The sequence below is a fragment of the Ochotona princeps genome, chromosome 15 (genome assembly GCF_030435755.1).
Source record: "Ochotona princeps isolate mOchPri1 chromosome 15, mOchPri1.hap1, whole genome shotgun sequence".
Lineage (NCBI taxonomy): Eukaryota > Metazoa > Chordata > Mammalia > Lagomorpha > Ochotonidae > Ochotona > Ochotona princeps.
In genome coordinates, this window is record NC_080846.1 from 11,906,660 (window position 1) to 11,923,523 (window position 16,864).

General features: G+C 46.5%; 1 long non-coding RNA gene across 1 annotated transcript in view; it reads right to left on the minus strand.

Annotated features, from left to right (window-relative positions):
- The window catches only part of LOC131482056 (uncharacterized), a 92,652-nt gene that overhangs the window by 34,749 nt on the left and 41,039 nt on the right, over positions 1-16,864 (minus strand). The window contains exon 2 of the long non-coding RNA XR_009246740.1: positions 11,105-11,195. This is a non-coding gene — a long non-coding RNA (uncharacterized LOC131482056). The remainder of the gene's footprint in view (positions 1-11,104; positions 11,196-16,864) is intronic.

Sequence of the window (16,864 nt, forward strand, 5' to 3'; positions counted from 1 at the left end):
CTCTTAAAAGTAACTTTACCCCAAAAGGTGGAAAAGCTTGCAACAAAGGTGGGCAGGACCATCACTGAAAGACTGTGACCTTCCAAGGTGGCTCTTTGGGAGAGTCAACAGGAGAGGAAGGTGGCCTGTTAAAGTGTCACGTGATGGGACAGTGGTGTATATCTATGGCAGACGGAGCTACAAAGCATTACTCCTGTTCCATTTCCTGGTATGAATTAGAATTCTGGACCCAATATAAAGAAATACTTTTAACTCCTCTTCAAATTTCTATTTTCTTGTGGAAATCTATTATTCTGTTTATTAATTTACATACTCTGACCCTTTAAAAGACGTGTTTATGTGATTATTATATATTAGTGGAAAAGAAAAAAAAATGTAGAATTGTATTCCTTTTAGAAGAGTCTAAGGGTGATCATTTTATCCTTCCTCGTCTCTCATATCTTACAAGCCACTGGTATTTAATGAGTCTTCCCATTCCCCATAAAGTTTTCAGCTGTATTCTCTCGTTTACGCCTCTTCTTTTGACATTTTCAGTGTGTTTATTTTATTTGGATAAGAGACAGACAGAGACGGATTGCACATCTTTGGTTTCACTTCTGTAATGCCAGCAACAGCCAATACTGAATCGAATCAAAGCCAGAAGCCAACAACTCCATCTGGATCTCCCATCTGTGGTACAAACTCAGTTGACCCAGCACATTCTACCTCCTAAGGTGTGCACTGGAGGAAGTGGGAATGGGCAGTGGAGCTGGCACGCAGACGGGCATTCTGGTACGGGACACCACAAGTGCTGTACCACATGCTGGTCCCTTCTGCCACTGTCTAGATCCAGAGCGTTACAGTTCCTCACCTAATGTAGCAATTCACTTTCCATCTGTCTTCCCTGGCTCTCCTCATCCCCTTTCACTAGTTGATCCCAACTCTGCCACCACAGTGATTTTCCTTTGGGATTTCTCCTTTTTCTTAATTTCCCAAAAACATGCTCTAAGGGATCCTCAAGGGACCTCAAATCTCTCAAAGCATCCACAATTCCTTCACATAAAGAGAATCCTAAAACTCTATCTTGCCTGCCTCTACAACCTCATCACACTACCCCATCCTGACATTTGTGGCTCTACTAACAGCAGGAGCTGTAGATGCTGCTCCATCTCCCAATGCCAGGATCAAATCTCCCAGCACATTCTTCCACCTGGCTTCTGGGTCCCCCAGATTCTGCATCTTCAATCAACTGTGGACAAAAAGTATTTGGAAAAGAACAAATCATGTCTGAGCTGAACACAGGTGTACGTTTCCCTTATCATTGTTCCTTAAAGGATGCAGTGTAACCACCTGCTTACATTTTGTTGAGGAAAGTGATCCAGAGATGACTGTCGCACACAGGGGATGCATGTGGGTTGTGTGAAAACACAACACTATTATCCATGAGTCTGGAGCCTTTGGGATACCTGCACCAGTTTTCCACACACCCTGATGGGCGGTAGTACATTCTCACTCCAACTGCTTCTCCCGGTCTCCATTGTTACTGCTCTTGTCCAATGCCATCACTGTAAGCCTGGGAGACTATGGCAGCCTCTGCACCAGTCATTCCGCATCCTCTCTTGCTCCTTACAGTCCAGTGTTCACACACTGGTAAACAATAACATGTCATTTACTGACTTCTCAACCCACTCGTGCTTCAAAATCCTGATGAGGGCACAGTAGGACCCAAAGTGCTCTAGTTCTGGCTATCAGCCCAATCACCCCTGTCCTTGATCAGGGTCAAGAAAGCTTCCTGTCACAACCTTGACATGTGCCATACCCTGCACAGTTTGGGTTCTAGCTGTGTTCCCCTAGCATGTGGAGCAAGATCCGTCACAGTGTGGGCATGCAATCAATATCTGAAGAACTAGTGAATCAGTTTTGTTTGATGCCTTTATCCTAAGAAATATGGTAAGAGTCAAATGCGGTGTGTTCATAAATAATTTTTAAAGACTTATTATTACTATTATTGAAAGTCAGATATACAGAGAGGAGGAAAAACAGAGAAAGATCTTCCATCCGATGATTCACTCCCCAAGTGACTGCAACAGCCAGAGCTGAGCAGATCCAAAACCAGGAGCCAGAAGCTTCCTCAGTGTCTCCCACATAGGTGTAGGGTCCCAAGGCTTTGGGCTGTCCTCAACTACTTTCCCAGGCCACAAACAGGGAGCTGGATGGGAAGTGGGGCCGCTGGGATTAGAATCAGTGCCCATCTCCCCTGCTAGACAACTACTTTCATTGGAAAGCGTGAGTCGGGATGGGGGCAGATCAGAATAGGCAGGGCTGTTACACCTGTGGGCCTCATGTGAGCTAGATAAGGGAAGGGCCACGGTGGGCTGACTGTTCCGACTGGTGCAAGCAAAAACTAGAGTGGGTGAGGGTTGGTTGGGCTAGCCGCAGTACTAGCTGGCAGAGGCTGGCACTTGGAGCTAATTCTGTCAAGTCAAATGCCAGAACTACCTGGAGAGTGCATAATCTGGGAGTGAGTGTAGCCTAGAAGGGAAATAGTGGGCACCTCCCTTCAGGGCTACCACTCTCATTGGACAGCACGAACACCAGGACAGGGGCAGGGGTGGCTGTACAGAAAGGCACCTGCCAGTAGGTGTGTGGGCTGGATAGTAGGTTGGTTGGGTTGAGCTGGGCTTCAATGCCCATCGACACGTGCGAGAGCTAAACAGGATGTGGGACAGTATGGACAAGCCTGTGGTGCATACTGGCATGCATGGGAACCAGGGTAGGGGGCAGAACTGGTGGGGTGTATGGGGAGTCGCCCCAACTAGGCTGCAGCTCCAACCGGTTTGCGTGAGGACCGAGTATGAAGTGGGCAGGATTGAACTGGACTACAACACCCGTTGGTTCACAAGGAAGACAGGGCTGGAAACAGAACCAACCCAGCAATCCCAACGACCAGCATGAGCATAAGCTGATTGGTGTGACGGACGGTGTCGGACTCTGTAATAGCAAACTCGCGCAAGAATCAGGCCTGGGATCATCTCAGATTAAGTTTCTTTGGAGATCCCTCCAACTGAACTGCTGATCTTAGAACCCCAACCATGAAGAGACTGTCAGCCAGTGGATTCTGAATAGGGTTCATTGCGATTGGAACTGAGAGACTGGCAGCAATCCAGAACTGATGAACTATCAAAACTGTATGAGCAGGACCCTCAGAGCGCGCCTCCTGTTGGGGATCTGGGATGGGTGGGAGGTTGGGTGGGGCTTTTCCCTCTGTTTTTTTTTTTTTCCCTGACCCCAGATACAGAGTAAAATGATATTGGTGTGGAAAAAAAAAAAAGGAATCAGTGCCCATATGAGATCCCAGGTGTGCAAGGCAAGGACTTTAGCCACTAGGTTACCATGCTGGGCCCAAGACTTATTTTTACTTCAACGGCAGATTTATAGATAAAAAGAGAGAGAGAGAGAGATCTTCCAGTCACTGCCTCACTCCTTAAATGGCCACAATGGCTGAAGCTGAGCTGATTTGAAGCCAGGAACCAAGAATTTTCTTCACATCTGCCATTTGGGTACGGAGGCCTAAATATTTGGGCCATCCTCTGCTGCCTTCCCAGGCCATTAGCAGGAAGCTGGATTGGAAATGCAGCATCTAGGACTTGAACTGGTGCCCATATGGGATGCCAGTGCCACAGGTGGGAGACTAGCCTGCGATAGCATCATTCATACATAATGGGATAATTCTGAACAAGTTATCTTGGAGCCTCTATTTCTGTATCTGTAGAACTGGCAATCCATAAGACACCTGACATTTTCACTAGGTTGGATAACATGGTCAGTATCCATTTCTTCCTCAAGAGATCCAAACTGACACAAAACCAGCACCATGAGCCTTGAGGGCCACTGCGCAATGACCTCAGCATAGAAATGGGGCTCCTGTTTGGGGTCAGATGGAAAAGTTTTATTGTTAAAGCTATAGAACTTGTTTCAAAACTATATGATTAAGGTTTCTAATTCTTTGTATTCTTTTCCAGGAATATAAAAATTCATCTCAAGTGATTTTGCTCCTCCCATTTCATTCCTACTTTGAAACAGAAACTAAATGATGAGCAAGAACTTGGTAGAATTATGCAGTTTTTAATGCCTATCTAATCTACATCCTGTGTATTTTGGTCCTCCAAGGGGCGGCAGACAATGTTCACAGACCTGGCTCTTCTGTCAAATATGTTTTCTTGAGACTAACGGAGATAAAGAGAAGCAAAGACTCCCTTCCACTGGCTTTCACACCAAAAGCCTGCAATGACTGGAACTGAGCTGGGACTGAAGCCAGGAGCCAGAGGCACAATCTATACCTGCCCCCACATGGCTGGCAGATCATCAGAAACATCACCTGCATCTGTAAACAGCTGGAATCTGGATCAAGAGCTGAGAATCAAGCCTGGGCACTCCAAGGTGGGGCATGGGCATCTTAATCTCTAGGCTAAATGCCCACCCCCATTCATTAGCTGCTGATGCTTGGGTTCTTACCAGTTGCTGCAAGGGGGAGGATCACGACTGGGGAGACCAGCTGTCCCAGATTATTAACTCTTGTCCTATACAGTGCCCCTTTCACTCTCAAGCATGTCCTGGTTTGGGCCATCAAGTATGCTGTCACCCTAATTATAGTCCATGTGTATTCTGATAAGAATAAAATCCCAGGAAGTTTATTTATTTATCTCCTTTAGTTTTCCCTCCATGTTCTCTTGCTTCAATCTGCAGTCTTCAACTGTTCATAATTGCTACTTAAGCACACTTGTACTCATGTATGTGTAATCCCCCCATCCATACACATACACACCTGCTTCCAAATCCTCTCCTCCAAATGGGGAGCTTGTATGAGTCCCTTATTGTGATGTACCTGTAGTAACATGAGATGGATACAGTCCCCAGTGTTTGCAGAGTGGAGGGCTTTCCTCATCTGAGCACACAGCCTGCCTCCATCCCACACTCCAGCATGGTCTTCCTGGGTCACCACTTAACAGTACACAGAGGTTCTTTCATTCTGGCCTTTGAAGAACTGAGAAAAGATGGTACCCTGTCTGGAAGGCATAATGTTGTATATTCGTCTTTCATTTTAATATCTTTTACCCAAGAATAATTTATACAGTCAATTACAGAATGATAGGTATGCCAAGAAGAAGACCTGCTATCGCAAAGAAATGTTGAGAATCTATGAGTCCCACCCTCTTACCTAAAAGAGAGAGGAGCATGGGTACTTCAACCCAAGAAAGGGTGTACTGACAGGAGAAAGGAAAAAAGCAGAGTAAGTGTAGAGTAGGGATGACAAATGATGTCCTACTTGAGTCAATTTCATTTTGCCGGTGTTGGCTTTTTAGAGTGATGTGTTAAGAGGGATATAAGAATAAGTTGGCTCAGAAAAGGGATAGGATTGATTACTTATGTCTGCCTTGTGCATAAGGAGGGAAAGTGGCTGTCTCGAGGTCTATGCACTAGTTAACTTTGCTCTTAGGTGTAGGGTGCAGGAGAGAAACTAGTAACTAACGGATTCTAATTAACGGATTCAATGTTTTGTTTCCTTAATGATACAGATACGACTACAAAAGCAGAAGTAACTGTCCTTAAGTTCTCCAGCTCAGCTTGACCATTAGTAACCAAGATCTCATCCACTGGCTATTGGTACAGTGTAAAGCTAAAGAAAGATTCAGATAACAGCAGCCGGTTGTGTATATACTAAAATTGAGATGTCAAGGAAGTAGTTACAGGATGTGGTTAAGAATTTGTATTGTCTAATATATTGGTCACTCAATACCATGTCAATTAACATAAAAAATAATAAAAACCAGCACAGTGGTGTAACAGGCAAAAAAAAAAGAAAGAAAGAAAGAAAGAAAGAAAAAAAGGTACAGATAGAATGGTGATGGCACCCCGCCTCTACCTCCTGATTTTGCTGCAGGATATCCAAGCAAAAGCAAAACAAAGCTGAACCATGAGCAAACAAGCAAAAGATAAATGAGACTTATTTCCAATGAGACCTACAGATAAGGTCAAAACTTGCACACAACAGTTAGTGCCCTTTCTCTTTACAAGGGAAATTTAATTGAAAATCAGCTGGGTGCTAGCTTTATCACGAATGCAAACATGTTTTCTCCCCCAAGGGATTAACGTCAGAACCACATAGGTCAGGCTGTATCTGGGGCATCTGTCCTTCGCTTGGAATTTTCTGGGAGGGGCTGGAATGAACAATGACAGCTGTGAGTGGCTTCAGAGAGCTCTCTGTTCCGGCTGCTGAACTCAGCGGTAGGACCTGTGTAACTAAATTTATGCTGAAAAACAGTTTGGTGCTAACTCTGCCATTGAAAGCAATTAGCCTCACTCATGAAGTTATTTTTGCTGTGAAGCAACTCAGCTTTGGTACAAACTATGGGGCGAGGGGAGGAAGAGGCATGAATACGCTCACTGTCATCTCAGCCCACCTCCAAGTCTGGCATTCTCCAGATCAAACCATGATCCGCAGAACGCAGCTGAGGAAGGAAAGGCCTCCTGGGACCCCACACTGTATTCGCCACCTGAGTCACAGTAAGGAACTGGACCAACTCAGGACCCATTCGAGGGCCATGCTTATCTGAAAGCTTATCCTCCACCAGACTAAAATACAAGTGCCATGTTTCCTCAGGACACAAGATTCTAGAGCTTTTATGTTTGGACCCTAAAATGCCACTCGTATCCTCAAATCCTCTCGCTAGCTGCCATTTCTCTGAGATTTCCATCCTAGGCCATGACGGTGTTATTCCTCAGGAACAGGCATTCTGCAATAGAAGGTTTTCATCATCAATGAGATTTGTCTGCAAATGCTTATCCTGCCTTCATCTAGGGACTGTTCTTATTTATGAAGACTAGGAAAACTGCCCTCACGTCCAACATTAGGCCACAATCAGAAATGGCTTTCTAAATTGGGTTTCATGGGGGTATAGACCTACAAATATATAGGGCACTGGAAGTTCACCAAAATCTATGACTGGGCAGGGTACTCACACAATGAGGATTAGCGGAGTCAGAGAAACTGAATAGCCTGTGTGCTTTTAAAGTTGTTTAAATTTATGTTTAAGACACTGATGATAAAGCGAAACAGCCCAGGTTGCAGTCTTTTAACTTCATGGATCACTTCATAACTGTCAGAAACTCTGATACTTTTATGATGCTAAGGGGGAGTCAAAAGTCATCACCCCCCTCAAAAAAAAAAAAACCCTAAGACAACCAGTTACCTGTTTTATGGAAAATGAAACTGAGGCACAGAAATGAAATTAATCATATAACCAGCTCTCTGACTCCAGAGCCCATGTGCTAACCAAGAGCAACAACTAAAGGTGGTATCCTCATGTTTTGCTGGGAAATAATTTATAACCCCGATGCTATGACAAGGATGAAGCTCTCAATGAGTGATTATATCACAAAAGAATCTAGGCGAGAAGGCTCCCACCCTTTTCAGAGCAAACCTTAAGACCCTGAATGGCTTTCCTACGTGAAAATGATACAACTGGATGTAATGAGCCTTTGTGGTGTCCCTCGCTTCCCAACATGCTAATATCGAGTGCCTGCCCAGCATCCACCTGTTGAGAACTGATGCCCAGTGCAAGCTCCATCTGCGTACTGGAGGTGCCCTCTCAATTATTCAGACAGCAGATGATGAATCTCCCTCATTAAGCTATTGTCTGAGTGGTACGTTGCCTTGGTGCCGTTGTACCTGGCTCCAGGCATGGTGACAGATGGTGTTTATTGTCTTATCAAAGACACACGGGAGTGATGCAATCCTGCAGGTCACCACCAATGTCAGAGAAGAAGTCAGAGAATTGGTTGTAAGAGCCTCCTGGTGCTGGGCTGGGTTGTCCAGTCCTTTCCTGAACGTTTCCATCCAGGTGCTTCCTGGGCACTGGAAAACCACTGCTGCCAATGCTGGGCTATTCATCTCTTCCTTCATGTCCCAGCCTCTTCTTCATTGCGTACATACTATGCTGGTTAACAGTTCCTCCAACTCACTTGTCTACCTTACACAACTCTCTTGCTTCCAAATCACACATCCAATTGATCACCAGTCTTGTTGGTTTTCCTCCTGAAATATCCCTCAACTTTAACCCTCCTCCTTCCTTGCTCTCACTACCTTTGAGCAAAGCCATACACATATTTTTTTTCTCCTCTGAATGCTGAAGTTGCTGCTTCATTGTTCTAACTTCACTCTCTTTCTCTCCATCATTTATCACTCTAATCTGAGGTCCTTTCCTCACATACAAGCAACCCAAATTTACCTTATTTATACTTCTTGTGTCTGTTTCCTATGATCCAACATGCTTAGCAAGACCTTTCACTGCCAACTGCTACCATCCCTCCTTCATGCTCCCTCACTCCAACCCAACGCCATACTAGAACTTCACATTTCTGCCACCCAGCTATTGCACCATTTCAGGTACTTGCATGTACTTTCCATGTTTTGGATTTCAAGACATGACTCCCCCAGGAAGTTTTCATAGATTCCTTTGGGTCTATTTAGTTACTCGCCCCTTTGGAACCCAAGTTTTATTGTCATGCCTCTGACTTCTTGAAATAAAGAATTTCTAAGTGTGATGTCACCATTCAAAGATGTGATTCTGAGTAGAAAAGGGCAATGCAGAATGTGGAGTCTCATCCCCATAGCACACTACATTTAGTCGGGTAGAATATCTCCATCCACAATTCAGCCAGCATTTATCAAGGAGGATGTTTGGCCCACCAGTCAGGATGCCTCTCGGGACCCTTCTATCCCCCTTGAAGTGCCTGGGTTCACATCCTGGTCCTCCTGTGATTCCAGCTTTCTGCTCATTTTCACCCTGGGAAGCAGCAAGTGATGTCCCAAGTAGCTGAGCTCCTACCACTCACCCAGGAGACTTGGATCAAATTCCTGTTTCCCAAGTTCAGTCTGGCTGAGTCCTGGCTACGCAGGCACTCAAGGAGTGATACAGTGGGTGTGAGATCTCTCTCTCTGTCTCCTATCTCCCTTCCCCCCTCTCTCTTTCTCTGCCTGTCAAGTAAATAAAAGAAAAATATTTTAAATTTAGCAAGCGTTACCTTTAGTTAAGTTTTGGACAAGATACTTAGAACACAGCGATAAGTAAGACTAGGTAAGACCCCGGGCTTATGAATTTCGCAGTCAATTGCAGAAACAGTATTAGTCAAGCCAGCACAAAGATACTTGTACAATTAAAACTGCACTCTACTGCCTTAAGCATTCTGAAGAATCCATGCTATTATAGGAACGAGCCTTGGCCTTCTCTCTAAACAACAGTTACCCTCTCTCAGAGCGTGAGGCTGGAGGTAAGAGGTCAGAGGGCACAGCTAGTTTACATGGTTGTGGCACCATCAGCTCTGCGAGGCGCATGGACATACATCTGGAAAGTCCACTGTGATTGCAGGCACTGAACCTAAGTCCTGGGATCAAACAACTATGGCCTCTACCAATGAGATGCTACACAATGACACTCAACCATTACACAGACAAGATGGTTAAGCCTCTGAATACATAAAACTATCAAAAGAAAAACTCAGACATTCCAATCGGGCAAAACTGAATCATGAAATCAGTGTTTCCTAATGTGCCATCTCCCTGGGCTAGCATGTTAAAATATAGATGTTTGCGCCCAATGCAACCTACAGAGCCAAACACTGTCAGGTGGAAGGCCTGGGAATCAGAGCTTCAAACAATGTTGGGAGACAAGCCAGCAAAATTTGGACCAGCAAATGAAAGATCTTTCCTTATCTTTGTGACTCTATTTCTTTGCCTTAAAAAAATTATTTCTTTTCATTAGGAAGGCAGATTTACAGAGAGAAGGAGAGACAGAGAAAGATCTTCCATCTGCTGGTTCATGCTGCACAGCTGGAGAGGAGCTGATCCGAAGCCAGGAGCCAGGAGCTTCTTTCAGGTCTCCCATGTGAGTGCAGGGTCCCAAGACTTTGGACCACCCTTGACTGTTTTCCCAGGCCACAGCAGGGAGCTGGAAGGGAAGTGGAGCAGCTGGGACATGAACAAGTATCCATATGGGATGCTGATGTTTAGAGGTGGAGGATTAGCCAGTTGAGCCACTGTGATTCACCCCTGCTTTTGGAAATAGATTTTAAAAATGTTCAAAAAGCAAATACAGAAAATAAATTAGTCTCATTAAGGAAGAGCTCATATTTTACATAAGAAAAGACCAAGCTTGACCTAGCTGAGAAATCATTGTGCAATGTACCTATACGCAGCAAGCAAAGGAAGAAAGCCAGCGTAGGGCTGTATGTGGCTAGGCAAGCAGTCCAAAGGAAGGCTCATTTCTAGGAAGTAGGAGAAACTTCACCTTGCCTGAAAACTTCATCTCATGGAGGACAAGCAAAATTCCCAACAACTCCTAGAGCAACACACAAGACCAGAGGCCTCATAAAAAGGCCACACTCAGAGGTTGGAGATTCAGAGAGGCAAGGACTCCAGGAGCCTCACAACTCAACAAGTACAGAGAGAGAGAGGGCGAAAGAGCACCATGAGCCCCAGAGGCACACAGTGCCCCATCCGGGCACTCGCAACGAGGGGGCAGAATCAGCCTAGAAATGGCACGTTGGACTCCCAGGTGCCACACTGCGTCTGTGCCCCAGTTTTAAATCATTGTTGCACTAGGCAGTCCCAATGGAATCCTTTATGTGCGATGCCCAGAGACGTAGACGTGACTCTCTCATCCTGCTCTTCCCCTCAAAAAAACCAAACCTGGTAACTTTGCTGCAGAGGGAACAACTTCATTACAGTCGTCATTTTAAAACTGTCAAACCAGTGAGCCTCTCAAGATAGCAACACGCACCCGCCAGTCTCGGTTCTTGGGCTGGTTTTGTGTGAATAGGCCATGTGCACTTGTATGTTTGCCATGTGTGTGTCCCAGGGCACTGGAGGAGAACGCCATCACATAGCTTTGATCTGCAGCGTCCATGCCGTTTAAAACAGCGCGGAGCCTCCAGAGGGCCTGAGCACTACTGCCTGTGGAGCCCTGACACCCGATCCGGCAGCCACGGCCCCTTGTCTGGGATGTCTGAATGCCTTCTCCATGAGACCACCACACTTGCCCTGCAGGGGAGGTCCCTCATCACTCACCTGCTGCCATAGTTTTGGGGGTTCCAGCATAGTCCAAGAGGCATTAAGTTCAGGCTCACATCGCATCTTTCAACCTTCCAATTAGAGTGTACTAGATGAAAAAGGGGGAAATTCATGTTTCTTAGCCTAGGCCTACAGGGAGGGACTACAAAGACCCAACAGCCCATTAAAAACGTGGAGTGTGGGACGAGATGGCGGAGGGGAGGAAGTACAGGGGAGGAGAGCCACAGAAATATTCCTCTATATCATACTCAACTATTTCATAACGAGTTAAAATCAGGCTCCTTCCAGATCTCAATGGTTTCCTGGCCTCATAATTAAATTGGGAAAATGAAGCTTTCCATGCCTTTCGCTGCCTTTGATCCTTGTTATTCTTGTGACTAATGTGTAACTGGAGCTGCTTCTCCTGGGGCAGCCTGAGCAAGTGCTGGAAGGAGGCGGCCTGGTCTCCTGTGGGCTGCCTGTGAGGGTCTAACGGTGCCCGGGGGCTCCTCCAGGTCAAGCCGGAGCCAGCAAAAGCAGATGGAGAGAGGGGTACCAACTCGTTGTTTTGCACACGCTCTGGCACACTTTGTCACTGGAGAACACTCAGTGGGAACTAATGGGCCATTTTCCTTTAAAGGAATCAGACAGTGGACATTTCAATGGCAGTGCACAACATTCTCTCCTAAACTGTAGGGAAGGTGACTCCCACAGGTTTGTTGTTTAATTTTCTCTTTGGTCCTTCATCAACTTCTCTTCTTCTCTTTCTCTCAACACATACATACATAAACACACACACACACACACACACACACACGATGAGCGGATATGCATGCCCAGCTGGAAGCCCTGTTGGTGCTTCTAGAATAATGAAGCTCAATTAAAAAGTCCAAGTTTTGCATGAAGCGAACCCTCTTCTCCCCATTTCATATGGAATTTGCTTTTGTTGGCTCGCTAGAGCGCCCTCATGTGGCGCTCTGGTGTAATGCCATTTGAGATTGTTGAATTGGGATCACCACCACGCAGAGCCATCCCTTTTTTCTGAGACCCTTTCCATCTAGAGTGAGCCCATGAGGCGAGGCAGCATTGTGTGGGGTCTTGAGAGAACACAGGGCCATCATCACCCCTGAGCTGTGTGCTAGGGCAAAACCCCCCAAGTCCACAGGCAGCTCCTGTGAGTTCCTGAGCAAGTCAGGGAAAGCAGCTAGGAGCGGAACCTCCCTGCCTCATACGACAGAAGGTCTCACCAATGAATTAGCGCCCAAGACTTCGTGTAAACACAGCAGTTCTCAAAATGCTTTTCAGGAAACACTAGCATCAGAACAGCATGCAGGTTCATGGGGACAGCGAGAGCAGCCGCTTGGACCACAGGTAGGACCACCCACCTCTCACATCAGTGCCTGGGGTGCTCTTAACCCCAGCTTCCTGTTAATGCAGACTGTGGGAGACCCACGTGCGGGGGCCCCTGCCTCCCCTGTGAAAGACCTGGATTGAGATCCTGGCTGCCAGCTTCACCCCTACACCAAGTCCCAGCTGGAAGAATGTCAGCTATTTGAACCCCAGCTTGTACCTGCTGAAACAAAATCTATGGTACTAGGCCCCAAGAATCTACATTTTTAGGATGTTGAGTTTCAAGTGCAGTCGCATTGGGGGTCAGCTCCCATCTCCTCTTCACAGCAGCTCGGTTAGAGATCTATATTTTCACAAGACCTTTCAATTGTGAACCAATGAGGTGACTCCAGACACTGCAGTGGGACAGCAAGGAACATATCTTTAAGCTGAGGAGGAAAGGGGGCTTCTAGCACCTCTTGATTTTCCCACAGCAGCAGCTGTACAAGCAAGTCAGCAACAGCCAGGGCACGATGACCTCCTCTGTTCTACCTTTAGGGGTACGGCCCAGAGCTACAGCATGCAATGCTGGGGAGACCAGGGGTCAGGGATTGTTTCTGGGGTAAAAGATACAATATCTGTACAAAAGTTCGCACATCTGTCCAGCTGGGAATGGAGACAGGAACAGTCAGAACCACCTCTAGAGGGCGCCAGCCCAGACCGGAACATGCACTTTCCTGTCTCCTGCCTCAGCCTTTTCTCCACTGGGAAATCTTGTTCAAACTGCGCTTCAGTTACTCGTGGAGATTCATACGTGTGCCTACCTCAATAAACATCTGAGTCTCCATTCCAAAGGGTCCTGAGTTTGGCGTGGAAGACCCTGTTCGCAGAGGAAAGAGTTGTATGCGATTCCTATGGAGGTATACAAAAGTCCCCTGATGGTTGCCTCTGCAGCAAGGCAAGGGGGAATTCTGAGTCCACCCGCGTTCCCATCCCTTCCTCCTCCTCCACCAAGGCTGCAGGTACTCATGAGGAAACTGAGGCTGGTCTAGGATAAGCCCAGGACAGGAAGTTCTTAAGGGGTCTGGCTTCTGCCTTAAGCGCAGAGCATTGCATGTTTATGTTTGTTCCAATGCTTTGCCAGGGGTGGGATGAAGCACTTGTTGGCTGCCCTGGAGCAGAGAAATTAATCAACGATAACATCTATCTCATAATTGTTCTAAGGATTAAGAGAGATAAGGCATGCATGTCAGTACATTATATTGTGTATGGTTTACCTACAGCTCTGTTCACACTTGCTACAATGATATTTGGAAACCACACTCAGTTTATAGCTTATAGTTCTGAGCGGGACCTTCCTCTTATCTTATTTGATACGTTCCTATTTGTTTCCCATGTTCAACGCTATTCCCCTGCCCTCTCCTCCTTTCTTAGAATTCACATAATGCTTAGATTTTTGTGTGTGTGTCTGAAAAATACAGAACTATGTTTTCCATGCAGGCTATTGCATTTAGTACTTCACTGGCAGTGTGCTCTGAGTTGCTTATCACCTTCGGCATTCAACACTGGGATTTGCAAAAGTGTTCACACTACTGTTTCCTGGTGGTTTTCAACTTGATCCTGTAACAGTTCCACTTGGGGAACATTGAAAAACTACTAATACCTAGGCCTCAAGTCCAATGGTTCTGATGTGCTTGTCTAGGGTAGAAGCTAAGCTGCCTGTTATTGGAAAGTACAGCCAGGAATGGGACTCCCTGCAGGCTCTTAATACAGCTCACGGGCTGGGACTCCCCAAGCAAAGAGAAGACCATGACTCAGATTTTTCTGGCCCGAGTTGGACCTTGCAGCAAAACCGGGTGATGATGTTCTCAGAAGCAGAAGGAAGAGGAGAAGTTAACTTGCCACCTGAGGGCTATGTAAGGAAGGACAAGATCAGGCTACCCTTGTTGTAATGTGCCAGCTGTGCACTCAATTGACCCGGTATCTACACAGCAACTGCAGGTGCCAGGCATAGTGAAGGAGTGGAAAGTAACTGCAGTGGTCTCAGCACACAGTAGCTTTCAATCCTATTCAAACACATCATCTCAGCCTCTTCCCAGAGCTCTGACTTGGTCTTGCAGGGGTTGCCTGGGGAATCTGCAACAGGGGATCCTGATACCTGCGATCCTGGATACCCATCAAATAAAGCCGGTCCAGTAAGCCTATGGGAATTAGGTTATGGTAAAGCATGTTTGGTACCCTTCCCTCATTTTCCACCTCTGGGGTTTTCCGAGATAGCAGAGTGAATTCCCATTTACAGGTGTCTTCAGCAACAGTTTCACCCTGGATCCTCCATCGTCCACCTAGACATCCCTGCAGGTGACACTACCCATGATGTATCCATTTGTCATGCACCTTCCTTACACCCTTACTCTGGAGACACTGTGTCTCTGTAATAGGTGGATCTCACCTTTTTACATGAGCAAACTGAGACTGGGGGGAGAGGGTAGTAATTTTTTCGAGATTTACCGCTAGAATTTATCCCCATTTCTTTGCTTCAGAAGCTCAACTGGGAGCCGGAATTTTAGGAAAGCAGTTAAGAAGTCTGCCTTTCTCACTTGAGTACCCAAATACAATGCCTAGAACCAGCTTGTGACTTGTTACCTACCACAGAATATGCTGGAAGGCTTCAGGGTTGGCTCCTGATGGTTGCATGAGACAGGAATTGAATTTCGAGCTTCAAACTCCAGCCCTGGCCACATCCCAGTTGTTGCAACCATATGCAGAGTGAACAGGTGGATAAGATTCTCTTTCTCTCATAAATAATTTTTTAAAACACACGCTGTAGTCTATCACCCTGTGGCATGTAGCTGCTAGGAGTCCAGCAGAGTCTTCATCCTCCACTCATTCTACACACACTTTCACATTCTCTACATAAGTTCAAATTTCAACCATTTCTCCAAGAAACACTGTTATTAGCCCCAGCGTGGTAGTCTAGTGGCTAAAGTCCTTGCCTTGCACACTCTGGGATCCCATATGGGGACCAGTTCATGTCCCCGTGGCCTCGCTTCCCAGTCAGCTCCATGCTTGTGACCGGGGAAAGCAGTCAAGGATGGCCAAAGCTTTGGGACTCTGAATACAAATAAATAAATCTTTAAAAAAGAAAGACTGTTACTGAAAAATGATGCGCACCACATCCAGACCTGGTCCAAAGCAGCCTTATCTGTACTACATTCTGTGGCACGTATGTGTTTGTTACTTCCTCCTGCTGTCTGAAATGGTGGTAACAGGGCCAACAGACAAAAACATTCTGAGTTCCCAAGTCATACCTTAAAGAACAACCTGTTGATCAGAAATATCCGCATTGGATTATTATGTGAGTAAGTAAAATTCTCTGCTACAGGGCACTGGGATATGGGGATTATGTATTACCTAAAACTAGAACACATACATAAATGAATGAGGGCTTGGCAAACTCCTACAATATCATGGGCATAATTTATATTCCTGTTATCACCAATAACAGCCTAGCTTGGCCTGCCACCGCCCCCAGCTCTGGAGCCACTGACAGAGGATACTGCAGTCCCACAGGGTGAACCTGCATATCTCCCACAGGCGCTGCCACCAGGTCCACTTCTCCCATGTGCTAATTAGCGCCATGACCCAGCCTAATGTGACCCATCCCCTGTTCTGACGCTCACCATCAGGCACTGTGGTCCCTCTGCCCCCTTCACCCAGCCCTAGCTTTCATGTGTACTGGTGGGTAGTGGTCAGTGGTGGGCGATGCTAACTAGCCCAGCTCAGGCCTCCCATTTGGGCAGGTACTGTGGTCTGACCCAAAAAAGTCCTCCAGTTTCCCTCCTCAAAACTGCTCGGTCTGTCAGCCTCCTTGCTCACCTGCGAGTTAACAGTGGCCTTGTTGGTGAAAGTCTCCCAGAAGTCATTCCTCCCCTGCAACATATTCTCTCAGTGGTCTCTCTCTCTCATATCCCATACCCCCCTTTGCTAAGCAATCCACTGCCCCAGAGCCTAGGAGCACTTGGTTTTCCCAGCCCAGTCTTCTAACTGGGTGGAGTGCTGGTCTAAAGCTTTGTCTACCCACTCAACACCCAAGTACATGCCCAGCTCCCTAGATCTAGTCCTTTGGCACACATGCCAGCCTAGAACGCTGCCCCTCCATTCACCCAAGACCCAAGCATGTACATAATTCCCCAAGCCTGGTCTACCAGCATACCACACCAGCGTGCCAGCCTAGGGCCCTCCCTCCTCCCCACCTCACCCACCAACCTGCCTGAGAGTATGCACATGTGCAAATCCCCCGCCTACTGCACCAGCCTGGGTGTGAGCCCCGAGGTCCCACATGCCCTTGTTAACAAGACAATTTCTTAAATTTTTAGCTATTCTTCTAAAAAGAGATAATTTGGTTTTTAAGTTTTCCAAAGTGTATAATTATATTTTTTAAAGATCACC